We start from the raw sequence: 25872 nt of genomic DNA on the forward strand, positions 1-25872 counted from the left end.
CGAGCCGGCTCCGGGCAGCCCCCGGGAGATATCCGAGTGCTGATGGAAGGCGAGAGGGGAAGGCGGCGGCTACTCCCGCCGGGCGCAGACGCCGGGCGCCTCCCCAGCTCGCCAGAGCTCCCCCGGAGTCTCCCCCGTAAGCCCCACTGCCTTGTCCCCCCGTCCCCCCCCCCCCGCACTTGCTGGCCCACGCGCCGGCACGGTGGCCGGTGCCCCCCGAGCTACGGCAGCCCCGCCCCCTCTCGAAGTGCCTGGCCCCAGGGAGCGCTGCGAGGGGGGCGGGGTGTGGGGAGGAGGCCGGGCTGCGCAACCGGTTTATTTAGTGCTGTGATACACAAACCTCTAAAGTTTGTAAGAAGGAAAAGCCGGGTTTTGGTGAATTCCCCGCGTCTTCGTCAGGCCCGGCCGCCGCTCCCCGTCGCCCCGGCAACGGCCCCGCGCTGCCGCAGGTGCCTCTTCCCCATAGCAACGGCTCCGGGGCGGGTGGGCGGGAACGCTTTCAAAAGCCGCTGCCCCGGCCCCGCCTTCAAGGCCGCTTCAGCACCGCCTACTGCCCGCTGCAGCCCCGCCTCCCCGCCCACACAGATCCCGCCTCCCTGTGCCTCACCTCCAGCCCCTCCTCAGCCCCGCCTCCCGATCTTCCCGGCTCCGCCTCCTACTTTCCCTGGCCCTCCTCCCACTTCTCTCGGGCCCGCTTTCCGCCTCACCCCGGCTCCGCCTCTCGCCCCTCCCCATCCCCATCTCCCGCCCAGCTTGCCCCGCCTCTCGCCTGATTCGGCCCCGCCTCCCGCCCCTCTCGGCCCCGCCTCATCGCCCGCCTCGGCCCCGCCTCCCGCCCCGCCTCTCGCCCCGCCTCCCGCCCCGCCTCGTTCTCGCTGCTGCTGCCCTCTCGTGGCCGCAGTGCGGTACTGCATCGCATGCCCCGCACGGGCGGTTACCGCGCGCCATCCCCGGCGGCAGCGGGGGGCCAGAAGCACCGGGGAGGAGAGCGAGCCCCTTCGGCGGGGGCGGGGGTGTCTCCTGCCCGCTGGCGGCTCGGGGGTGGCGGGGCGGCAAGCTTCAAACTGCCCGATGCAGCAGGCTGCCTGTCCTCGCCTGGAGGCGAGCCGGCTCCGGGCAGCCCCCGGCAGTTATCCGAGCGCTGACGGAAGGCGAGAGGGGAAGGCGGCGGCTACTCCCGCCGGGCGCAGACGCCGGGCGCCTCCCCAGCTCGCCAGAGCTCCTCCGGAGTCTCCCCCGTAACCCCCACCGCCTTGTCCCCCCCCCGCACTTGCTGGCCCACGCGCCGGCACGGTGGCCGGTGCCCCCCGAGCTACGGCAGCCCCATCCCCTGTCGAAGTGCCTGGCCCCAGGGAGCGCTGCGAGGGGGGCGGGGTGTGGGGAGGAGGCCGGGCTGCGCAACCGGTTTATTTAGTGCTGTGATACACAAACCTCTAAAGTTTGTAAGAAGCAAAAGCCGGGTTTTGGTGAATTCCCCCCGTCTTCGTCAGGCCCGGCCGCCGCTCCCCGTCGCCCCGGCAACGGCCCCGCGCTGCCGCAGGTGCCTCTTCCCCATAGCAACGGCTCCGGGGCGGGTGGGCGGGAACGCTTTCAAAAGCCGCTGCCCCGGCCCCGCCTTCAAGGCCGCTTCAGCACCGCCTACTGCCCGCTGCAGCCCCGCCTCCCCGCCCACACAGATCCCGCCTCCCTGTGCCTCACCTCCAGCCCCTCCTCAGCCCCGCCTCCCGATCTTCCCGGCTCCGCCTCCTACTTTCCCTGGCCCTCCTCCCACTTCTCTCGGGCCCGCTTTTCGCCTCACCCCGGCTCCGCCTCTCGCCCCTCCCCATCCCCATCTCCCGCCCAGCTTGCCCCGCCTCTCGCCTGATTCGGCCCCGCCTCCCGCCCCTCTCGGCCCCGCCTCATCGCCCGCCTCGGCCCCGCCTCCCGCCCCGCCTCTCGCCCCGTTTCCCGCCCCGCCTCGTTCTCGCTGCTGCTGCCCTCTCGTGGCCGCAGTGCGGTACTGCATCGCATGCCCCGCACGGGCGGTTACCGCGCGCCATCCCCGGCGGCAGCGGGGGGCCAGAAGCACCGGGGAGGAGAGCGAGCCCCTTCGGCGGGGGCGGGGGTGTCTCCTGCCCGCTGGCGGCTCGGGGGTGGCGGGGCGGCAAGCTTCAAACTGCCCGATGCAGCAGGCTGCCTGTCCTCGCCTGGAGGCGAGCCGGCTCCGGGCAGCCCCCGGCAGTTATCCGAGCGCTGACGGAAGGCGAGAGGGGAAGGCGGCGGCTACTCCCGCCGGGCGCAGACGCCGGGCGCCTCCCCAGCTCGCCAGAGCTCCTCCGGAGTCTCCCCCGTAACCCCCACCGCCTTGTCCCCCCCCCGCGCTTGCTGGCCCACGCGCCGGCACGGTGGCCGGTGCCCCCCGAGCTACGGCAGCCCCATCCCCTGTCGAAGTGCCTGGCCCCAGGGAGCGCTGCGAGGGGGGCGGGGGGTAGGAAGGAGGCCGGGCTGCGCAACCGGTTTATTTAGTGCTGTGATACACAAACCTCTAAAGTTTGTAAGAAGCAAAAGCCGGGTTTTGGTGAATTCCCCCCGTCTTCGTCAGGCCCGGCCGCCGCTCCCCGTCGCCCCGGCAACGGCCCCGCGCTGCCGCAGGTGCCTCTTCCCCATGGCAACGGCTCCGGGGCGGATGGGCGGGAGGGCAGGCCAATCACAGCGCGGACGCCGCGCTTCGATTGGTCAGATCGAGTATTCAGGGTGGGGGGCGGCGGGGATTGACGCGGTGCTAGACCAATGGATCGGGGATATAAGGAGGGGTTACGGGCCGCGGCCAATGGGCGCGCGGCGCGGGCGGTCCGTCGTGGGCGCTCCGGAAGCGGCGGGCGCCCCGGAAGCGGTGGGCGCCGGGGGATAAAATGGCGCCCAGCTCGAAATCGGAGTGGCGCGGCTTGAGGGGAAAGCGGGGCCTGCGGGGCCGCCGCCGGCACGTCGTGAGGCAGCTGGAGCGCGTGAAGGTGAGCGGGGGACCTGAGCGGTCTGGGGGAACGGGGGGCACTGTAGGGTCGGAGCGGGCGTGCCTGGACCCGCCTTCCCGCGACGTCCCTTCTGCCCGTGGGGTTTGGGGTGCGGGGCTGGTGGTGCTGGAGAAACGAAGCCCGCAAGGGCGATAGTGAAGCGGCGCCCGGGCCGTGCTGGCGCTGCCCCGCAGAGAGGTGGGCCCGGGCCCTCCGCAGTTGCCCAGCGCTCCCCAAAAGTGCCGGTGGGCCCTGGGGGTGGCGGGCTGTGGGGTGGGCTCAGAAACGGTCAGTAAGTGAGCTGTTTTGGGGGTTAAGAGCAGACTCCCGTTTGGCTGGTTTTGCAGGGGAGTGGGAGGCAGAGAGGGGCGGGAGGGTGCTGGGGTCTGCGGGGGAAAGCAGGGGGTGGGCAGGATGCGTGGACCCTCCCCGGAGGTGGGGGGTCTGGTCCCGCGGGACCCCCGAGTTCAGGAGGCGGGTGTGCAGCAGGCTGAACTCCGTGTCTGAGGGGGTCTTCTGGGGGGAACCCTCTCCTCTTCGAGTCCAGCTCTTCTTCTTTGTATGCTGTTTAGTTATTAAGTAATTAGTCATACAAACTAATCGATGTTTATACTGTGTACAGCTGTGGTGTTTAATCACAAGAATCAAGTTATGATGGTGATTGAAGGGCGCCCTTGTCAAAAGCCCAGTCTGTTGCAAGTAGCTGGAGCTTGTCAGGAGAAGGAGAGGCCGGGCGCAGGCCGGGCTGTCCCCAGCGAGGAGCCACGAGGCGAGCGGCCCTTCTGCCGGGAGGGAGCCCGGCCTCTTCCCCGGGGCGTTAAATCCACGCCAGGTGCCTGTCTGGGCCCCGCTCCTGAGGGCAGAGCTGGGCTGGGGGTCCCCTGGCTTGTCCCCGTGGGCTGGCTGTGACAAACAGGGACATTTCTCGCCTCCTCTTTTGCCAGTGTCCCCCTGTGCGTCCCGGGAAGAAAATCCTGCAGGGTTGATTCCGCTGGCTGCTCAGGTAATGGCACGCGTGGGGCCGGGGGAGGGGGGAGAAACGTTTGTGAGTTTGGAGGCGCTACAGGTACTCCACATCAAACCCTCAGAAAAGGCAAATCTGCTGCCAGCGTGGAAAAGCTGATGCAGTTAACAGAGCGTGCCTCCTTCCCGAATTGGTGCCTGGGTAGTTAGGAATGTCTGCCTTTCGGGTAAAAGTGCAGACTTTATTCTAGGATAAACTAAGAGCTACCCAATACCTTCTTTAGGGTCCAGTGTTTCTCTTCTGTTTGTTCACGCGAATTTTATGGGCAAGTTGGAAATAGCCTTTTATTTTTCCCCGCGTAACTGAGTTGTTATGAGTCTGTGGTGTGAGTATAGTTAGTTTTGGAGCATCTAGATGCCAGCGGAAATGTAGTAAACGAAACATGGTGGAAACTGATGTTTTGCTTGATTTTTATTCAATTTTTTTTTTTTTTTCCTTTGAGTGTTGATGGCATGTTGTCCTGTGTCTCAACCCACAACATCCTGTTCCGTGGAGCCTTCGATCTAGGAGTTTTAAGTCACAAAAGTTTGTCTTTTCAGGAAGGGACTAGACGTTCAGTGGATTGAGGTGTAGACTCGGAGAGTTGCTGAAGTACACGGTCAGCGTTAAAGCCGAATTTCACTGAATGTTGCAGCTGCTGGTGTTCCCTTTCATTAATTTCCCCCCAGCTCCCTCAGGGGTGGGATTTGTTTTTGTTTGTTGGTTTGGTGTTGTGTGGTGTTTTTGTGTTTTTTTTTTTGTTTTTTTTTTGTGGGGGTGTGGACACATGGATGTTTTTGGGGAGCGTGCGTGGTTTCCAAAGCAGAGCATGGTGTTGCCTGGTGGCAGCCTGCAGAGCTCTTTTGCTGCCTGACCTCCCCTTTGTGACTGCTCTCTCAGGACTGTAACGTTCCTTTGGCTAATTTGAGCGGAGCAATGAAGTTACTTGCCTGTGTAAATGTGCGGGTAGTACCAGGAAGGTAAGTGCTCGAACCGGTAGTGAAAAACTTGGCTACAGGTAGGATTTCTGAAGGAAGAAGAACAACAACAGCAGGAGGAAGCCAATAGAGAGTTCCCCAAAAATAGCGTGTGTCAAATGCATCAAAGTTTTATCGCCAAATGTTGTTTGGCAGTACGTTCCAAGTGTCTCTTTTTGGTAAAGGTAACTTTTTGGGAAATTCAGGGTTGTGTGTGGCAAAACCCGTCCCTCTGTCTGCGTGCCCCGCTCCACAAACGTCCGGCGGCGGGGCTGTCGTTCCCCTCTCTGGGTATTGCCACGGTGGTGCTGCGATATTTAGACCTAAGAGCAGGGTTTCGGAAGGGAAGGCGAATGTCTGTTTTCTGTAAGGGCTGCGCATGCTGACCCTTTTTTCTGTCTGCCGCTTTCCCGCGCGCGAGATGAAGCTGTTTTATTTTTCTCCCTTGTTCTGAGTCTAAATATCTCTGAAGCAGCTGCTGTGGGTTTGCAATTTGCGTTACTACGCTTTTGTGGAGTTGCCATTGTGGATGACTTCTGCTGTGGCCGAGTGTCAAGAGGCGGCTTTGAGTTTAAAGCTTCAGAAACGGCATCCCCTGAAGTCAGCGTAGGTGAAGCTGATGCTGCGCGTGCGGCTGCGCTGGCAGGGATGCTCGGGGGCTCCTCGTGCGAAGAGCGAGGTATGCGTGGGCACCTGCAGGGTTGCGCTCGGGTCTGGGCACGTGCCGTACTTCTGCTGTTGGGAGGTGGCAGAGAGCGTGTGCCTGGTAAGGCCAAGGACAGTTGAAGGCTGGCAGGGACCCTGAGTGGGTTTGGTGGTGCAACCGCAGTCGTAAATGCTCTTGACTGTTTGGAGAAAGGGCCTGGAGAAAATGGTCGCTTTGTTGGAAGGACGCAGTTCAGCGGGACAGGTGGGTTGCTGCACCCTTCAACAAAAACGTTCACCTTGGGACGTCTAGGGTGAGGAAACCTTGGCTCTATGTAGGCTTGAGAAAATGTACCTGTCTGTGTCTGTCACCTGCGTGCAGCCGGGAAGGTGGCTCTAGTGCAGCTGAAGCTGCCGGTGAGTCAACGAAAGGCAGGGTTGTCTAAAAAACGCAAGAGCTCTTGTGGCCTGCCCCGAGAACCGTCCCAAAGGTGATGCCAAGTACTTTTTCCTCCGCTCAGCTGTTGTCTTGGCAAAGCTTCATGGAGAAGGCGGCTTGAGATTCCTACTCGGCTTTACATTCACGGGTTTTTTTCCTCTCTCGGCAGATTGTCAACGGCCAGCCTTTCTCTGCGGTCGCCCTTTCTTCTGCCGTGACGGTACGGGACAGATGGAAAGGATCCAGAGTGGTCTGCGAGGACGATGTACGTCTCCCATGTGCGTCCGCCTTTTTCCTGAGGTCCTTGTCGTGTGGGCTTTGAAGCTCACGTGAATGATGTGCCGACGCTCCTCCCATAATTTTTCAATGAAATATTTGAACACAAATACTAAAAATAAGGTGTGTTCTGGAGCATGTTGCAGCCTTGCAAAGCTTACTTCCCTCCGCTTATTTTGTCTTCCCAAAAGCATAATCTTCTCTTTCTGTGCACTTACCGTTAACTGGCACTGTGAAAATAATGTTGTACTAAAAGAGGGAAGAAAGCGTTCGTAAGGGTTCAGCTGTTCCGAAGAAAGAGACTTTGTTTTTGTGGTAAATTCTTTATGCCTTTTCAGCCCACAAGGTTTTAAAGTATCTTCTAGTAGTACTGGAAAACCTTACTGAGATACTAGCCTCTGTACGAAAAGCAGTCGAGGTCAGAGAAGAGACGTGGACAAAGCGGGACAAATCGGCGTGGCCTCTGCATGTTTTGCGGGCTTTCCCAAGAAGCATTGGCAGCCTTGTAACTGGTGACAGTGAGTCCCGATTTGTTTTGGTGAGCTACTGCTTCCCTAACATCCTTTTTCGGCAACGAGACTATTTTTTCAGCAACAAGACTTTGCACTCTCTCTTTTTTATCTTTTTTTCTTTTTTTTTTTTTTTTTTTTTTTAAAGTCCACTTCCTTCCAAAGGCCCAAGCACAGCCCGTCTTCCAAATTTGATGGCATCGCCGGTCGTAACAGGCGAGATGTCGCAAAAACACGTTCCCCTGCACGTTCAGCACAGCCAAAAGCATCAGCCCATCTGCCGGTCCTTTATGGTAGCCTTATGGATTGCGGGAGAGGGGATTCGATTCTGCCTGTCCGTCCCGTCTGTCCTCCTGTCTGCTCCCCCCCCCCCCCCCCAGCCATATGGGGGATTTTTTTATCTTGCTGATTTTTCTGTCCTAAATTAAACTTTAACAAAGGTTACAATTGTATAAATTACAAATTGACTTGCGTTGTTTAAACTGCAACTGCGGAATAGCTGTAGGATACGATGTATAAGGTGTACATGGGCAGTGAGGTATGTGTTCTAAATCTTTAAAAAACAGGGCCGTTTTTTAAAACGTACAAAAAAGGAAATGTTTAAGAAGAGGCAGCTGAATGTTAGCGGGGTTTTATTGGCAATCTTTAGACGGAGTGCTCTGAAGTTCTTGATTTCTGTCTGGCTGTCAGGGGCGCGTTTCCCCGGCGGTTCAGTAGCATCTCTCCTGGGCAGGGCAGCTGTCCAGATGTCCCTGCTAATTGTGCAGCACCCAAAACCCCCCGAGTCAAATTTTAGCTGTGTATTTTGGAGATGGACAGTTTAATGGTATCGGCTGACAGCTGTGCAAGTGTAATTAGTGCCAAAGGAAAGTCAAACACTTTTATAGTGTAAGTATTTTTATTGGAGATAGATATATCTATCGATAAGCATACGTGCACCTTTTTGGCATAAATGACTGAGCTTTGTTCTTTCTTGTTCATTGCACTCTTCAGAGTTTTACCCTGCCCTTTGGGCTCTCTCGACTCAGCAAGGTGTGCGGCAGCAGCAGCGCGAGGGCTGTAGCTGTTGGGAGGGGTCTGTCATGTCGATGCTGGTCACGGCCCAGCCCTGTGTGGCAGCCTGGCAGGGGGAGGTCCCCGCGGCAGCGCCGTGAGGAAGGGAGGAGGCGTTTCCCAGGGCCAGCCAGAGGGTTTAGTGTCGTGCTCAGAACGTGTTCAGAATGGCACCAATGAGTCTTAATTCTGACTGGAAGAGTTCCAGTCGCTCTGGCTTTGAAAGGCCGCGCTGTACTTCGCGCTGAGCTGTTTCCCTGGAGTCCTCCTGTAGGAGGAGTCAGCTGCTGTCGGGTCCCTAGGTGTGAGGGAATTCCTCTGCTTGCTTCTGTGCTCTCTGTTAATCTGCTGAAATATAATTGGGGCTTTTTGTTTTTCAGGTTTCTCGCTGTACGGGCCTGGCGACGCTCAACAGACCCCCCCCGCCCAGGTTTGCCTGCCGGTGGTTGAGCGCCCCAAGGGGAAGGGGCCAGCCCTGGGTGCGGGGGCTTTGTGCCTTTTTTTTTTTTTTTTTTGGAGGGTGGGGGTAAGGGGGTGGTGGTGGAATAAAAAGGGGTGGGTGTGTGTCTGTGTGGGTGATGATGTCATTTGGGACCGCCTGAGATCACCGGGGGGTGGGGGTGGTCGATGACGTGGCGGAGGAGCAGGTGAGTGGGGGATGGGGTGGTCACGCAGGGGTCGCAGCCCCATAAGGTCTGAGAATTCATGGGGGGCAATAAAAACCATGAAAACCTGTAAATATGGGCATGAGGCATTGAAATAGAGAAAAATCTCTCATTTTAATATGTATAGATAAATGACTACTCATTTATGCATCTCGAAGGAGTTCAAAATAAAAACATACTCTAAAACAATTCTCCTCTGTTACACAAAGGAATTTTCGACTCTAAAATTATGCATTCCCCAGCCCATTTCTGCTGTTATCGTTCTCTCTCTGCCAGGCTGCCCGTCTCTCTGCTTTAATTGCTGTGTCTGCCCTTCAGCTCCTGGAGGTTTTCTGGCGGGTTTATCTTTCCCCTAAATATACGTATCTATGTGTCAATAGGTACGTAAATGTCTCTGTTCTATAAGGTCTTTGAAAGGTTTTCCTTGCGTTTTTGTGGAAAGCATTTAAAAACCTGTCTTACCCCCCCCCACCCCCCGTAATCTCTATGAGAGATGTAAAAGCGCTTTCAAGAGCCCTGCCGCAGCCCCGCCTCCCCTTCTCCCGGAGCCTGCCTCCGACGCCTATGGGCTCCGCCTGCCTCACCTCGGCTCCGCCTCTCCACCCATCCTCTTGTTCCGCCCTCTCCGGCCCCGCCTCCCAGCCGTCTCGGCACCGCCTCCCGCCACGCCTCCCAGCTCTTTTCGGCTCCGCCTCCTAGCCCGCTTTGGCCCACCTCTCAAACTGGTCTCGGCTCCGCCTCCCGCCTGCCTCGGCCCCGCCTCACGCCCCGTTCTGGCCCCGCCTCGTTCCCGCCGCTGCTGCCCCCGCGTGGCCGAAGCGCGGTGCTGCAGCGCCGCTTAATCCCCGGGGCCAGGAGCACCGGGGAGGCGAGCGAGCGCCTGCGCCGGGGCGGCAAGCTTCAAACTGCCCGATGCAGCAGGCTGCCTGTCCTCGCCTGGAGGCGAGCCGGCTCCGGGCAGCCCCCGGGAGATATCCGAGTGCTGATGGAAGGCGAGAGGGGAAGGCGGCGGCTACTCCCGCCGGGCGCAGACGCCGGGCGCCTCCCCAGCTCGCCAGAGCTCCTCCGGAGTCTCCCCCGTAAGCCCCACTGCCTTGTCCCCCCGTCCCCCCCCCCCCCCCGCACTTGCTGGCCCACGCGCCGGCACGGTGGCCGGTGCCCCCCGAGCTACGGCAGCCCCGCCCCCTCTCGAAGTGCCTGGCCCCAGGGAGCGCTGCGAGGGGGGCGGGGTGTGGGGAGGAGGCCGGGCTGCGCAACCGGTTTATTTAGTGCTGTGATACACAAACCTCTAAAGTTTGTAAGAAGGAAAAGCCGGGTTTTGGTGAATTCCCCCCGTCTTCGTCAGGCCCGGCCGCCGCTCCCCGTCGCCCCGGCAACGGCCCCGCGCTGCCGCAGGTGCCTCTTCCCCATAGCAACGGCTCCGGGGCGGGTGGGCGGGAACGCTTTCAAAAGCCGCTGCCCCGGCCCCGCCTTCAAGGCCGCTTCAGCACCGCCTACTGCCCGCTGCAGCCCCGCCTCCCCGCCCACACAGATCCCGCCTCCCTGTGCCTCACCTCCAGCCCCTCCTCAGCCCCGCCTCCCGATCTTCCCGGCTCCGCCTCCTACTTTCCCTGGCCCTCCTCCCACTTCTCTCGGGCCCGCTTTCCGCCTCACCCCGGCTCCGCCTCTCGCCCCTCCCCATCCCCATCTCCCGCCCAGCTTGCCCCGCCTCTCGCCTGATTCGGCCCCGCCTCCCGCCCCTCTCGGCCCCGCCTCATCGCCCGCCTCGGCCCCGCCTCCCGCCCCGCCTCTCGCCCCGCCTCCCGCCCCGCCTCGTTCTCGCTGCTGCTGCCCTCTCGTGGCCGCAGTGCGGTACTGCATCGCATGCCCCGCACGGGCGGTTACCGCGCGCCATCCCCGGCGGCAGCGGGGGGCCAGAAGCACCGGGGAGGAGAGCGAGCCCCTTCGGCGGGGGCGGGGGTGTCTCCTGCCCGCTGGCGGCTCGGGGGTGGCGGGGCGGCAAGCTTCAAACTGCCCGATGCAGCAGGCTGCCTGTCCTCGCCTGGAGGCGAGCCGGCTCCGGGCAGCCCCCGGCAGTTATCCGAGCGCTGACGGAAGGCGAGAGGGGAAGGCGGCGGCTACTCCCGCCGGGCGCAGACGCCGGGCGCCTCCCCAGCTCGCCAGAGCTCCTCCGGAGTCTCCCCCGTAACCCCCACCGCCTTGTCCCCCCCCCGCGCTTGCTGGCCCACGCGCCGGCACGGTGGCCGGTGCCCCCCGAGCTACGGCAGCCCCATCCCCTGTCGAAGTGCCTGGCCCCAGGGAGCGCTGCGAGGGGGGCGGGGGGTAGGAAGGAGGCCGGGCTGCGCAACCGGTTTATTTAGTGCTGTGATACACAAACCTCTAAAGTTTGTAAGAAGCAAAAGCCGGGTTTTGGTGAATTCCCCCCGTCTTCGTCAGGCCCGGCCGCCGCTCCCCGTCGCCCCGGCAACGGCCCCGCGCTGCCGCAGGTGCCTCTTCCCCATGGCAACGGCTCCGGGGCGGATGGGCGGGAGGGCAGGCCAATCACAGCGCGGACGCCGCGCTTCGATTGGTCAGATCGAGTATTCAGGGTGGGGGGCGGCGGGGATTGACGCGGTGCTAGACCAATGGATCGGGGATATAAGGAGGGGTTACGGGCCGCGGCCAATGGGCGCGCGGCGCGGGCGGTCCGTCGTGGGCGCTCCGGAAGCGGCGGGCGCCCCGGAAGCGGTGGGCGCCGGGGGATAAAATGGCGCCCAGCTCGAAATCGGAGTGGCGCGGCTTGAGGGGAAAGCGGGGCCTGCGGGGCCGCCGCCGGCACGTCGTGAGGCAGCTGGAGCGCGTGAAGGTGAGCGGGGGACCTGAGCGGTCTGGGGGAACGGGGGGCACTGTAGGGTCGGAGCGGGCGTGCCTGGACCCGCCTTCCCGCGGCGTCCCTTCTGCCCGTGGGGTTTGGGGTGCGGGGCTGGTGGTGCTGGAGAAACGAAGCCCGCAAGGGCGATAGTGAAGCGGCGCCCGGGCCGTGCTGGCGCTGCCCCGCAGAGAGGTGGGCCCGGGCCCTCCGCAGTTGCCCAGCGCTCCCCAAAAGTGCCGGTGGGCCCTGGGGGTGGCGGGCTGTGGGGTGGGCTCAGAAACGGTCAGTAAGTGAGCTGTTTTGGGGGTTAAGAGCAGACTCCCGTTTGGCTGGTTTTGCAGGGGAGTGGGAGGCAGAGAGGGGCGGGAGGGTGCTGGGGTCTGCGGGGGAAAGCAGGGGGTGGGCAGGATGCGTGGACCCTCCCCGGAGGTGGGGGGTCTGGTCCCGCGGGACCCCCGAGTTCAGGAGGCGGGTGTGCAGCAGGCTGAACTCCGTGTCTGAGGGGGTCTTCTGGGGGGAACCCTCTCCTCTTCGAGTCCAGCTCTTCTTCTTTGTATGCTGTTTAGTTATTAAGTAATTAGTCATACAAACTAATCGATGTTTATACTGTGTACAGCTGTGGTGTTTAATCACAAGAATCAAGTTATGATGGTGATTGAAGGGCGCCCTTGTCAAAAGCCCAGTCTGTTGCAAGTAGCTGGAGCTTGTCAGGAGAAGGAGAGGCCGGGCGCAGGCCGGGCTGTCCCCAGCGAGGAGCCACGAGGCGAGCGGCCCTTCTGCCGGGAGGGAGCCCGGCCTCTTCCCCGGGGCGTTAAATCCACGCCAGGTGCCTGTCTGGGCCCCGCTCCTGAGGGCAGAGCTGGGCTGGGGGTCCCCTGGCTTGTCCCCGTGGGCTGGCTGTGACAAACAGGGACATTTCTCGCCTCCTCTTTTGCCAGTGTCCCCCTGTGCGTCCCGGGAAGAAAATCCTGCAGGGTTGATTCCGCTGGCTGCTCAGGTAATGGCACGCGTGGGGCCGGGGGAGGGGGGAGAAACGTTTGTGAGTTTGGAGGCGCTACAGGTACTCCACGTCAAACCCTCAGAAAAGGCAAATCTGCTGCCAGCGTGGAAAAGCTGATGCAGTTAACAGAGCGTGCCTCCTTCCCGAATTGGTGCCTGGGTAGTTAGGAATGTCTGCCTTTCGGGTAAAAGTGCAGACTTTATTCTAGGATAAACTAAGAGCTACCCAATACCTTCTTTAGGGTCCAGTGTTTCTCTTCTGTTTGTTCACGCGAATTTTATGGGCAAGTTGGAAATAGCCTTTTATTTTTCCCCGCGTAACTGAGTTGTTATGAGTCTGTGGTGTGAGTATAGTTAGTTTTGGAGCATCTAGATGCCAGCGGAAATGTAGTAAACGAAACATGGTGGAAACTGATGTTTTGCTTGATTTTTATTCAATTTTTTTTTTTTTTTCCTTTGAGTGTTGATGGCATGTTGTCCTGTGTCTCAACCCACAACATCCTGTTCCGTGGAGCCTTCGATCTAGGAGTTTTAAGTCACAAAAGTTTGTCTTTTCAGGAAGGGACTAGACGTTCAGTGGATTGAGGTGTAGACTCGGAGAGTTGCTGAAGTACACGGTCAGCGTTAAAGCCGAATTTCACTGAATGTTGCAGCTGCTGGTGTTCCCTTTCATTAATTTCCCCCCAGCTCCCTCAGGGGTGGGATTTGTTTTTGTTTGTTGGTTTGGTGTTGTGTGGTGTTTTTGTGTTTTTTTTTTTTGTTTTTTTTTTGTGGGGGTGTGGACACATGGATGTTTTTGGGGAGCGTGCGTGGTTTCCAAAGCAGAGCATGGTGTTGCCTGGTGGCAGCCTGCAGAGCTCTTTTGCTGCCTGACCTCCCCTTTGTGACTGCTCTCTCAGGACTGTAACGTTCCTTTGGCTAATTTGAGCGGAGCAATGAAGTTACTTGCCTGTGTAAATGTGCGGGTAGTACCAGGAAGGTAAGTGCTCGAACCGGTAGTGAAAAACTTGGCTACAGGTAGGATTTCTGAAGGAAGAAGAACAACAACAGCAGGAGGAAGCCAATAGAGAGTTCCCCAAAAATAGCGTGTGTCAAATGCATCAAAGTTTTATCGCCAAATGTTGTTTGGCAGTACGTTCCAAGTGTCTCTTTTTGGTAAAGGTAACTTTTTGGGAAATTCAGGGTTGTGTGTGGCAAAACCCGTCCCTCTGTCTGCGTGCCCCGCTCCACAAACGTCCGGCGGCGGGGCTGTCGTTCCCCTCTCTGGGTATTGCCACGGTGGTGCTGCGATATTTAGACCTAAGAGCAGGGTTTCGGAAGGGAAGGCGAATGTCTGTTTTCTGTAAGGGCTGCGCATGCTGACCCTTTTTTCTGTCTGCCGCTTTCCCGCGCGCGAGATGAAGCTGTTTTATTTTTCTCCCTTGTTCTGAGTCTAAATATCTCTGAAGCAGCTGCTGTGGGTTTGCAATTTGCGTTACTACGCTTTTGTGGAGTTGCCATTGTGGATGACTTCTGCTGTGGCCGAGTGTCAAGAGGCGGCTTTGAGTTTAAAGCTTCAGAAACGGCATCCCCTGAAGTCAGCGTAGGTGAAGCTGATGCTGCGCGTGCGGCTGCGCTGGCAGGGATGCTCGGGGGCTCCTCGTGCGAAGAGCGAGGTATGCGTGGGCACCTGCAGGGTTGCGCTCGGGTCTGGGCACGTGCCGTACTTCTGCTGTTGGGAGGTGGCAGAGAGCGTGTGCCTGGTAAGGCCAAGGACAGTTGAAGGCTGGCAGGGACCCTGAGTGGGTTTGGTGGTGCAACCGCAGTCGTAAATGCTCTTGACTGTTTGGAGAAAGGGCCTGGAGAAAATGGTCGCTTTGTTGGAAGGACGCAGTTCAGCGGGACAGGTGGGTTGCTGCACCCTTCAACAAAAACGTTCACCTTGGGACGTCTAGGGTGAGGAAACCTTGGCTCTATGTAGGCTTGAGAAAATGTACCTGTCTGTGTCTGTCACCTGCGTGCAGCCGGGAAGGTGGCTCTAGTGCAGCTGAAGCTGCCGGTGAGTCAACGAAAGGCAGGGTTGTCTAAAAAACGCAAGAGCTCTTGTGGCCTGCCCCGAGAACCGTCCCAAAGGTGATGCCAAGTACTTTTTCCTCCGCTCAGCTGTTGTCTTGGCAAAGCTTCATGGAGAAGGCGGCTTGAGATTCCTACTCGGCTTTACATTCACGGGTTTTTTTCCTCTCTCGGCAGATTGTCAACGGCCAGCCTTTCTCTGCGGTCGCCCTTTCTTCTGCCGTGACGGTACGGGACAGATGGAAAGGATCCAGAGTGGTCTGCGAGGACGATGTACGTCTCCCATGTGCGTCCGCCTTTTTCCTGAGGTCCTTGTCGTGTGGGCTTTGAAGCTCACGTGAATGATGTGCCGACGCTCCTCCCATAATTTTTCAATGAAATATTTGAACACAAATACTAAAAATAAGGTGTGTTCTGGAGCATGTTGCAGCCTTGCAAAGCTTACTTCCCTCCGCTTATTTTGTCTTCCCAAAAGCATAATCTTCTCTTTCTGTGCACTTACCGTTAACTGGCACTGTGAAAATAATGTTGTACTAAAAGAGGGAAGAAAGCGTTCGTAAGGGTTCAGCTGTTCCGAAGAAAGAGACTTTGTTTTTGTGGTAAATTCTTTATGCCTTTTCAGCCCACAAGGTTTTAAAGTATCTTCTAGTAGTACTGGAAAACCTTACTGAGATACTAGCCTCTGTACGAAAAGCAGTCGAGGTCAGAGAAGAGACGTGGACAAAGCGGGACAAATCGGCGTGGCCTCTGCATGTTTTGCGGGCTTTCCCAAGAAGCATTGGCAGCCTTGTAACTGGTGACAGTGAGTCCCGATTTGTTTTGGTGAGCTACTGCTTCCCTAACATCCTTTTTCGGCAACGAGACTATTTTTTCAGCAACAAGACTTTGCACTCTCTCTTTTTTATCTTTTTTTCTTTTTTTTTTTTTTTTTTTTTTTTAAAGTCCACTTCCTTCCAAAGGCCCAAGCACAGCCCGTCTTCCAAATTTGATGGCATCGCCGGTCGTAACAGGCGAGATGTCGCAAAAACACGTTCCCCTGCACGTTCAGCACAGCCAAAAGCATCAGCCCATCTGCCGGTCCTTTATGGTAGCCTTATGGATTGCGGGAGAGGGGATTCGATTCTGCCTGTCCGTCCCGTCTGTCCTCCTGTCTGCTCCCCCCCCCCCCCCCAGCCATATGGGGGATTTTTTTATCTTGCTGATTTTTCTGTCCTAAATTAAACTTTAACAAAGGTTACAATTGTATAAATTACAAATTGACTTGCGTTGTTTAAACTGCAACTGCGGAATAGCTGTAGGATACGATGTATAAGGTGTACATGGGCAGTGAGGTATGTGTTCTAAATCTTTAAAAAACAGGGCCGTTTTTTAAAACGTACAAAAAAGGAAATGTTTAAGAAGAGGCAGCTGAATGTTAGCGGGGTTTTATTGGCAATCTTTAGACGGAGTGCTCTGAAGTTCTTGATTTCTGTCTGGCTGTCAGGGGCGCGTTTCCCCGGCGGTTCAGTAGCATCTCTCCTGGGCAGGGCAGCTGTCCAGATGTCCCTGCTAATTGTGCAGCACCCAAAACCCCCCGAGTCAAATTTTAGCTGTGTATTTTGGAGATGGACAGTTTAATGGTATCGGCTGACAGCTGTGCAAGTGTAATTAGTGCCAAAGGAAAGTCAAACACTTTTATAGTGTAAGTATTTTTATTGGAGATAGATATATCTATCGATAAGCATACGTGCACCTTTTTGGCATAAATGACTGAGCTTTGTTCTTTCTTGTTCATTGCACTCTTCAGAGTTTTACCCTGCCCTTTGGGCTCTCTCGACTCAGCAAGGTGTGCGGCAGCAGCAGCGCGAGGGCTGTAGCTGTTGGGAGGGGTCTGTCATGTCGATGCTGGTCACGGCCCAGCCCTGTGTGGCAGCCTGGCAGGGGGAGGTCCCCGCGGCAGCGCCGTGAGGAAGGGAGGAGGCGTTTCCCAGGGCCAGCCAGAGGGTTTAGTGTCGTGCTCAGAACGTGTTCAGAATGGCACCAATGAGTCTTAATTCTGACTGGAAGAGTTCCAGTCGCTCTGGCTTTGAAAGGCCGCGCTGTACTTCGCGCTGAGCTGTTTCCCTGGAGTCCTCCTGTAGGAGGAGTCAGCTGCTGTCGGGTCCCTAGGTGTGAGGGAATTCCTCTGCTTGCTTCTGTGCTCTCTGTTAATCTGCTGAAATATAATTGGGGCTTTTTGTTTTTCAGGTTTCTCGCTGTACGGGCCTGGCGACGCTCAACAGACCCCCCCCGCCCAGGTTTGCCTGCCGGTGGTTGAGCGCCCCAAGGGGAAGGGGCCAGCCCTGGGTGCGGGGGCTTTGTGCCTTTTTTTTTTTTTTTTTTGGAGGGTGGGGGTAAGGGGGTGGTGGTGGAATAAAAAGGGGTGGGTGTGTGTCTGTGTGGGTGATGATGTCATTTGGGACCGCCTGAGATCACCGGGGGGTGGGGGTGGTCGATGACGTGGCGGAGGAGCAGGTGAGTGGGGGATGGGGTGGTCACGCAGGGGTCGCAGCCCCATAAGGTCTGAGAATTCATGGGGGGCAATAAAAACCATGAAAACCTGTAAATATGGGCATGAGGCATTGAAATAGAGAAAAATCTCTCATTTTAATATGTATAGATAAATGACTACTCATTTATGCATCTCGAAGGAGTTCAAAATAAAAACATACTCTAAAACAATTCTCCTCTGTTACACAAAGGAATTTTCGACTCTAAAATTATGCATTCCCCAGCCCATTTCTGCTGTTATCGTTCTCTCTCTGCCAGGCTGCCCGTCTCTCTGCTTTAATTGCTGTGTCTGCCCTTCAGCTCCTGGAGGTTTTCTGGCGGGTTTATCTTTCCCCTAAATATACGTATCTATGTGTCAATAGGTACGTAAATGTCTCTGTTCTATAAGGTCTTTGAAAGGTTTTCCTTGCGTTTTTGTGGAAAGCATTTAAAAACCTGTCTTACCCCCCCCCACCCCCCGTAATCTCTATGAGAGATGTAAAAGCGCTTTCAAGAGCCCTGCCGCAGCCCCGCCTCCCCTTCTCCCGGAGCCTGCCTCCGACGCCTATGGGCTCCGCCTGCCTCACCTCGGCTCCGCCTCTCCACCCATCCTCTTGTTCCGCCCTCTCCGGCCCCGCCTCCCAGCCGTCTCGGCACCGCCTCCCGCCACGCCTCCCAGCTCTTTTCGGCTCCGCCTCCTAGCCCGCTTTGGCCCACCTCTCAAACTGGTCTCGGCTCCGCCTCCCGCCTGCCTCGGCCCCGCCTCACGCCCCGTTCTGGCCCCGCCTCGTTCCCGCCGCTGCTGCCCCCGCGTGGCCGAAGCGCGGTGCTGCAGCGCCGCTTAATCCCCGGGGCCAGGAGCACCGGGGAGGCGAGCGAGCGCCTGCGCCGGGGCGGCAAGCTTCAAACTGCCCGATGCAGCAGGCTGCCTGTCCTCGCCTGGAGGCGAGCCGGCTCCGGGCAGCCCCCGGGAGATATCCGAGTGCTGATGGAAGGCGAGAGGGGAAGGCGGCGGCTACTCCCGCCGGGCGCAGACGCCGGGCGCCTCCCCAGCTCGCCAGAGCTCCTCCGGAGTCTCCCCCGTAAGCCCCACTGCCTTGTCCCCCCGTCCCCCCCCCCCCCCCGCACTTGCTGGCCCACGCGCCGGCACGGTGGCCGGTGCCCCCCGAGCTACGGCAGCCCCGCCCCCTCTCGAAGTGCCTGGCCCCAGGGAGCGCTGCGAGGGGGGCGGGGTGTGGGGAGGAGGCCGGGCTGCGCAACCGGTTTATTTAGTGCTGTGATACACAAACCTCTAAAGTTTGTAAGAAGGAAAAGCCGGGTTTTGGTGAATTCCCCCCGTCTTCGTCAGGCCCGGCCGCCGCTCCCCGTCGCCCCGGCAACGGCCCCGCGCTGCCGCAGGTGCCTCTTCCCCATAGCAACGGCTCCGGGGCGGGTGGGCGGGAACGCTTTCAAAAGCCGCTGCCCCGGCCCCGCCTTCAAGGCCGCTTCAGCACCGCCTACTGCCCGCTGCAGCCCCGCCTCCCCGCCCACACAGATCCCGCCTCCCTGTGCCTCACCTCCAGCCCCTCCTCAGCCCCGCCTCCCGATCTTCCCGGCTCCGCCTCCTACTTTCCCTGGCCCTCCTCCCACTTCTCTCGGGCCCGCTTTCCGCCTCACCCCGGCTCCGCCTCTCGCCCCTCCCCATCCCCATCTCCCGCCCAGCTTGCCCCGCCTCTCGCCTGATTCGGCCCCGCCTCCCGCCCCTCTCGGCCCCGCCTCATCGCCCGCCTCGGCCCCGCCTCCCGCCCCGCCTCTCGCCCCGCCTCCCGCCCCGCCTCGTTCTCGCTGCTGCTGCCCTCTCGTGGCCGCAGTGCGGTACTGCATCGCATGCCCCGCACGGGCGGTTACCGCGCGCCATCCCCGGCGGCAGCGGGGGGCCAGAAGCACCGGGGAGGAGAGCGAGCCCCTTCGGCGGGGGCGGGGGTGTCTCCTGCCCGCTGGCGGCTCGGGGGTGGCGGGGCGGCAAGCTTCAAACTGCCCGATGCAGCAGGCTGCCTGTCCTCGCCTGGAGGCGAGCCGGCTCCGGGCAGCCCCCGGCAGTTATCCGAGCGCTGACGGAAGGCGAGAGGGGAAGGCGGCGGCTACTCCCGCCGGGCGCAGACGCCGGGCGCCTCCCCAGCTCGCCAGAGCTCCTCCGGAGTCTCCCCCGTAACCCCCACCGCCTTGTCCCCCCCCCGCGCTTGCTGGCCCACGCGCCGGCACGGTGGCCGGTGCCCCCCGAGCTACGGCAGCCCCATCCCCTGTCGAAGTGCCTGGCCCCAGGGAGCGCTGCGAGGGGGGCGGGGGGTAGGAAGGAGGCCGGGCTGCGCAACCGGTTTATTTAGTGCTGTGATACACAAACCTCTAAAGTTTGTAAGAAGCAAAAGCCGGGTTTTGGTGAATTCCCCCCGTCTTCGTCAGGCCCGGCCGCCGCTCCCCGTCGCCCCGGCAACGGCCCCGCGCTGCCGCAGGTGCCTCTTCCCCATGGCAACGGCTCCGGGGCGGATGGGCGGGAGGGCAGGCCAATCACAGCGCGGACGCCGCGCTTCGATTGGTCAGATCGAGTATTCAGGGTGGGGGGCGGCGGGGATTGACGCGGTGCTAGACCAATGGATCGGGGATATAAGGAGGGGTTACGGGCCGCGGCCAATGGGCGCGCGGCGCGGGCGGTCCGTCGTGGGCGCTCCGGAAGCGGCGGGCGCCCCGGAAGCGGTGGGCGCCGGGGGATAAAATGGCGCCCAGCTCGAAATCGGAGTGGCGCGGCTTGAGGGGAAAGCGGGGCCTGCGGGGCCGCCGCCGGCACGTCGTGAGGCAGCTGGAGCGCGTGAAGGTGAGCGGGGGACCTGAGCGGTCTGGGGGAACGGGGGGCACTGTAGGGTCGGAGCGGGCGTGCCTGGACCCGCCTTCCCGCGGCGTCCCTTCTGCCCGTGGGGTTTGGGGTGCGGGGCTGGTGGTGCTGGAGAAACGAAGCCCGCAAGGGCGATAGTGAAGCGGCGCCCGGGCCGTGCTGGCGCTGCCCCGCAGAGAGGTGGGCCCGGGCCCTCCGCAGTTGCCCAGCGCTCCCCAAAAGTGCCGGTGGGCCCTGGGGGTGGCGGGCTGTGGGGTGGGCTCAGAAACGGTCAGTAAGTGAGCTGTTTTGGGGGTTAAGAGCAGACTCCCGTTTGGCTGGTTTTGCAGGGGAGTGGGAGGCAGAGAGGGGCGGGAGGGTGCTGGGGTCTGCGGGGGAAAGCAGGGGGTGGGCAGGATGCGTGGACCCTCCCCGGAGGTGGGGGGTCTGGTCCCGCGGGACCCCCGAGTTCAGGAGGCGGGTGTGCAGCAGGCTGAACTCCGTGTCTGAGGGGGTCTTCTGGGGGGAACCCTCTCCTCTTCGAGTCCAGCTCTTCTTCTTTGTATGCTGTTTAGTTATTAAGTAATTAGTCATACAAACTAATCGATGTTTATACTGTGTACAGCTGTGGTGTTTAATCACAAGAATCAAGTTATGATGGTGATTGAAGGGCGCCCTTGTCAAAAGCCCAGTCTGTTGCAAGTAGCTGGAGCTTGTCAGGAGAAGGAGAGGCCGGGCGCAGGCCGGGCTGTCCCCAGCGAGGAGCCACGAGGCGAGCGGCCCTTCTGCCGGGAGGGAGCCCGGCCTCTTCCCCGGGGCGTTAAATCCACGCCAGGTGCCTGTCTGGGCCCCGCTCCTGAGGGCAGAGCTGGGCTGGGGGTCCCCTGGCTTGTCCCCGTGGGCTGGCTGTGACAAACAGGGACATTTCTCGCCTCCTCTTTTGCCAGTGTCCCCCTGTGCGTCCCGGGAAGAAAATCCTGCAGGGTTGATTCCGCTGGCTGCTCAGGTAATGGCACGCGTGGGGCCGGGGGAGGGGGGAGAAACGTTTGTGAGTTTGGAGGCGCTACAGGTACTCCACGTCAAACCCTCAGAAAAGGCAAATCTGCTGCCAGCGTGGAAAAGCTGATGCAGTTAACAGAGCGTGCCTCCTTCCCGAATTGGTGCCTGGGTAGTTAGGAATGTCTGCCTTTCGGGTAAAAGTGCAGACTTTATTCTAGGATAAACTAAGAGCTACCCAATACCTTCTTTAGGGTCCAGTGTTTCTCTTCTGTTTGTTCACGCGAATTTTATGGGCAAGTTGGAAATAGCCTTTTATTTTTCCCCGCGTAACTGAGTTGTTATGAGTCTGTGGTGTGAGTATAGTTAGTTTTGGAGCATCTAGATGCCAGCGGAAATGTAGTAAACGAAACATGGTGGAAACTGATGTTTTGCTTGATTTTTATTCAATTTTTTTTTTTTTTTCCTTTGAGTGTTGATGGCATGTTGTCCTGTGTCTCAACCCACAACATCCTGTTCCGTGGAGCCTTCGATCTAGGAGTTTTAAGTCACAAAAGTTTGTCTTTTCAGGAAGGGACTAGACGTTCAGTGGATTGAGGTGTAGACTCGGAGAGTTGCTGAAGTACACGGTCAGCGTTAAAGCCGAATTTCACTGAATGTTGCAGCTGCTGGTGTTCCCTTTCATTAATTTCCCCCCAGCTCCCTCAGGGGTGGGATTTGTTTTTGTTTGTTGGTTTGGTGTTGTGTGGTGTTTTTGTGTTTTTTTTTTTTTGTTTTTTTTTTGTGGGGGTGTGGACACATGGATGTTTTTGGGGAGCGTGCGTGGTTTCCAAAGCAGAGCATGGTGTTGCCTGGTGGCAGCCTGCAGAGCTCTTTTGCTGCCTGACCTCCCCTTTGTGACTGCTCTCTCAGGACTGTAACGTTCCTTTGGCTAATTTGAGCGGAGCAATGAAGTTACTTGCCTGTGTAAATGTGCGGGTAGTACCAGGAAGGTAAGTGCTCGAACCGGTAGTGAAAAACTTGGCTACAGGTAGGATTTCTGAAGGAAGAAGAACAACAACAGCAGGAGGAAGCCAATAGAGAGTTCCCCAAAAATAGCGTGTGTCAAATGCATCAAAGTTTTATCGCCAAATGTTGTTTGGCAGTACGTTCCAAGTGTCTCTTTTTGGTAAAGGTAACTTTTTGGGAAATTCAGGGTTGTGTGTGGCAAAACCCGTCCCTCTGTCTGCGTGCCCCGCTCCACAAACGTCCGGCGGCGGGGCTGTCGTTCCCCTCTCTGGGTATTGCCACGGTGGTGCTGCGATATTTAGACCTAAGAGCAGGGTTTCGGAAGGGAAGGCGAATGTCTGTTTTCTGTAAGGGCTGCGCATGCTGACCCTTTTTTCTGTCTGCCGCTTTCCCGCGCGCGAGATGAAGCTGTTTTATTTTTCTCCCTTGTTCTGAGTCTAAATATCTCTGAAGCAGCTGCTGTGGGTTTGCAATTTGCGTTACTACGCTTTTGTGGAGTTGTCATTGTGGATGACTTCTGCTGTGGCCGAGTGTCAAGAGGCGGCTTTGAGTTTAAAGCTTCAGAAATGGCATCCCCTGAAGTCAGCGTAGGTGAAGCTGATGCTGCGCGTGCGGCTGCGCTGGCAGGGATGCTCGGGGGCTCCTCGTGCGAAGAGCGAGGTACGCGTGGGCACCTGCAGGGTTGCGCTCGGGTCTGGGCACGTGCCGTACTTCTGCTGTTGGGAGGTGGCAGAGAGCGTGTGCCTGGTAAGGCCAAGGACAGTTGAAGGCTGGCAGGGACCCTGAGTGGGTTTGGTGGTGCAACCGCAGTCGTAAATGCTCTTGACTGTTTGGAGAAAGGGCCTGGAGAAAATGGTCGCTTTGTTGGAAGGACGCAGTTCAGCGGGACAGGTGGGTTGCTGCACCCTTCAACAAAAACGTTCACCTTGGGACGTCTAGGGTGAGGAAACCTTGGCTCTATGTAGGCTTGAGAAAATGTACCTGTCTGTGTCTGTCACCTGCGTGCAGCCGGGAAGGTGGCTCTAGTGCAGCTGAAGCTGCCGGTGAGTCAACGAAAGGCAGGGTTGTCTAAAAAACGCAAGAGCTCTTGTGGCCTGCCCCGAGAACCGTCCCAAAGGTGATGCCAAGTACTTTTTCCTCCGCTCAGCTGTTGTCTTGGCAAAGCTTCATGGAGAAGGCGGCTTGAGATTCCTACTCGGCTTTACATTCACGGGTTTTTTTCCTCTCTCGGCAGATTGTCAACGGCCAGCCTTTCTCTGCGGTCGCCCTTTCTTCTGCCGTGACGGTACGGGACAGATGGAAAGGATCCAGAGTGGTCTGCGAGGACGATGTACGTCTCCCATGTGCGTCCGCCTTTTTCCTGAGGTCCTTGTCGTGTGGGCTTTGAAGCTCACGTGAATGATGTGCCGACGCTCCTCCCATAATTTTTCAATGAAATATTTGAACACAAATACTAAAAATAAGGTGTGTTCTGGAGCATGTTGCAGCCTTGCAAAGCTTACTTCCCTCCGCTTATTTTGTCTTCCCAAAAGCATAATCTTCTCTTTCTGTGCACTTACCGTTAACTGGCACTGTGAAAATAATGTTGTACTAAAAGAGGGAAGAAAGCGTTCGTAAGGGTTCAGCTGTTCCGAAGAAAGAGACTTTGTTTTTGTGGTAAATTCTTTATGCCTTTTCAGCCCACAAGGTTTTAAAGTATCTTCTAGTAGTACTGGAAAACCTTACTGAGATACTAGCCTCTGTACGAAAAGCAGTCGAGGTCAGAGAAGAGACGTGGACAAAGCGGGACAAATCGGCGTGGCCTCTGCATGTTTTGCGGGCTTTCCCAAGAAGCATTGGCAGCCTTGTAACTGGTGACAGTGAGTCCCGATTTGTTTTGGTGAGCTACTGCTTCCCTAACATCCTTTTTCGGCAACGAGACTATTTTTTCAGCAACAAGACTTTGCACTCTCTCTTTTTTATCTTTTTTTCTTTTTTTTTTTTTTTTTTTTTTTAAAGTCCACTTCCTTCCAAAGGCCCAAGCACAGCCCGTCTTCCAAATTTGATGGCATCGCCGGTCGTAACAGGCGAGATGTCGCAAAAACACGTTCCCCTGCACGTTCAGCACAGCCAAAAGCATCAGCCCATCTGCCGGTCCTTTATGGTAGCCTTATGGATTGCGGGAGAGGGGATTCGATTCTGCCTGTCCGTCCCGTCTGTCCTCCTGTCTGCTCCCCCCCCCCCCCCAGCCATATGGGGGATTTTTTTATCTTGCTGATTTTTCTGTCCTAAATTAAACTTTAACAAAGGTTACAATTGTATAAATTACAAATTGACTTGCGTTGTTTAAACTGCAACTGCGGAATAGCTGTAGGATACGATGTATAAGGTGTACATGGGCAGTGAGGTATGTGTTCTAAATCTTTAAAAAACAGGGCCGTTTTTTAAAACGTACAAAAAAGGAAATGTTTAAGAAGAGGCAGCTGAATGTTAGCGGGGTTTTATTGGCAATCTTTAGACGGAGTGCTCTGAAGTTCTTGATTTCTGTCTGGCTGTCAGGGGCGCGTTTCCCCGGCGGTTCAGTAGCATCTCTCCTGGGCAGGGCAGCTGTCCAGATGTCCCTGCTAATTGTGCAGCACCCAAAACCCCCCGAGTCAAATTTTAGCTGTGTATTTTGGAGATGGACAGTTTAATGGTATCGGCTGACAGCTGTGCAAGTGTAATTAGTGCCAAAGGAAAGTCAAACACTTTTATAGTGTAAGTATTTTTATTGGAGATAGATATATCTATCGATAAGCATACGTGCACCTTTTTGGCATAAATGACTGAGCTTTGTTCTTTCTTGTTCATTGCACTCTTCAGAGTTTTACCCTGCCCTTTGGGCTCTCTCGACTCAGCAAGGTGTGCGGCAGCAGCAGCGCGAGGGCTGTAGCTGTTGGGAGGGGTCTGTCATGTCGATGCTGGTCACGGCCCAGCCCTGTGTGGCAGCCTGGCAGGGGGAGGTCCCCGCGGCAGCGCCGTGAGGAAGGGAGGAGGCGTTTCCCAGGGCCAGCCAGAGGGTTTAGTGTCGTGCTCAGAACGTGTTCAGAATGGCACCAATGAGTCTTAATTCTGACTGGAAGAGTTCCAGTCGCTCTGGCTTTGAAAGGCCGCGCTGTACTTCGCGCTGAGCTGTTTCCCTGGAGTCCTCCTGTAGGAGGAGTCAGCTGCTGTCGGGTCCCTAGGTGTGAGGGAATTCCTCTGCTTGCTTCTGTGCTCTCTGTTAATCTGCTGAAATATAATTGGGGCTTTTTGTTTTTCAGGTTTCTCGCTGTACGGGCCTGGCGACGCTCAACAGACCCCCCCCGCCCAGGTTTGCCTGCCGGTGGTTGAGCGCCCCAAGGGGAAGGGGCCAGCCCTGGGTGCGGGGGCTTTGTGCCTTTTTTTTTTTTTTTTTTGGAGGGTGGGGGTAAGGGGGTGGTGGTGGAATAAAAAGGGGTGGGTGTGTGTCTGTGTGGGTGATGATGTCATTTGGGACCGCCTGAGATCACCGGGGGGTGGGGGTGGTCGATGACGTGGCGGAGGAGCAGGTGAGTGGGGGATGGGGTGGTCACGCAGGGGTCGCAGCCCCATAAGGTCTGAGAATTCATGGGGGGCAATAAAAACCATGAAAACCTGTAAATATGGGCATGAGGCATTGAAATAGAGAAAAATCTCTCATTTTAATATGTATAGATAAATGACTACTCATTTATGCATCTCGAAGGAGTTCAAAATAAAAACATACTCTAAAACAATTCTCCTCTGTTACACAAAGGAATTTTCGACTCTAAAATTATGCATTCCCCAGCCCATTTCTGCTGTTATCGTTCTCTCTCTGCCAGGCTGCCCGTCTCTCTGCTTTAATTGCTGTGTCTGCCCTTCAGCTCCTGGAGGTTTTCTGGCGGGTTTATCTTTCCCCTAAATATACGTATCTATGTGTCAATAGGTACGTAAATGTCTCTGTTCTATAAGGTCTTTGAAAGGTTTTCCTTGCGTTTTTGTGGAAAGCATTTAAAAACCTGTCTTACCCCCCCCCACCCCCCGTAATCTCTATGA

At 57.7% G+C, this 25872-nt stretch overlaps 3 long non-coding RNA genes across 6 annotated transcripts; all 3 read left to right on the forward strand.

The window, feature by feature from the left end:
* Positions 1-2887: 2887 nt before the first annotated feature.
* Positions 2888-8344, forward strand: LOC309680949. 2 transcript variants are annotated; one of them, XR_014270010.1, is made up of 4 exons: positions 2888-2990; positions 3935-3993; positions 6224-6453; positions 8273-8344. It is a non-coding gene; the product is annotated as an uncharacterized lncRNA (long non-coding RNA). The 2 variants fall into 2 exon arrangements; XR_014270011.1 differs by having other exon boundaries at positions 6224-6319; positions 8273-8328.
* Positions 8345-11299: 2955 nt separating this feature from the next.
* Positions 11300-16757, forward strand: LOC309680796. Of its 2 annotated transcripts, none has more exons than XR_014270001.1 (4): positions 11300-11402; positions 12347-12405; positions 14637-14866; positions 16686-16757. It is a non-coding gene; the product is annotated as an uncharacterized lncRNA (long non-coding RNA). The 2 variants fall into 2 exon arrangements; XR_014270002.1 differs by having other exon boundaries at positions 14637-14732; positions 16686-16741.
* Positions 16758-19712: 2955 nt separating this feature from the next.
* On the forward strand, positions 19713-25169 carry LOC309680950. 2 transcript variants are annotated; one of them, XR_014270012.1, is made up of 4 exons: positions 19713-19815; positions 20760-20818; positions 23051-23280; positions 25098-25169. It is a non-coding gene; the product is annotated as an uncharacterized lncRNA (long non-coding RNA). The 2 variants fall into 2 exon arrangements; XR_014270013.1 differs by having other exon boundaries at positions 23051-23146; positions 25098-25153.
* The last annotated feature ends 703 nt before the right edge of the window (positions 25170-25872 follow it).

Source organism: Vanellus vanellus, assembly GCF_965231255.1.
Source record: "Vanellus vanellus genome assembly, chromosome: 23".
Taxonomy (NCBI): Eukaryota; Metazoa; Chordata; class Aves; order Charadriiformes; family Charadriidae; genus Vanellus; species Vanellus vanellus.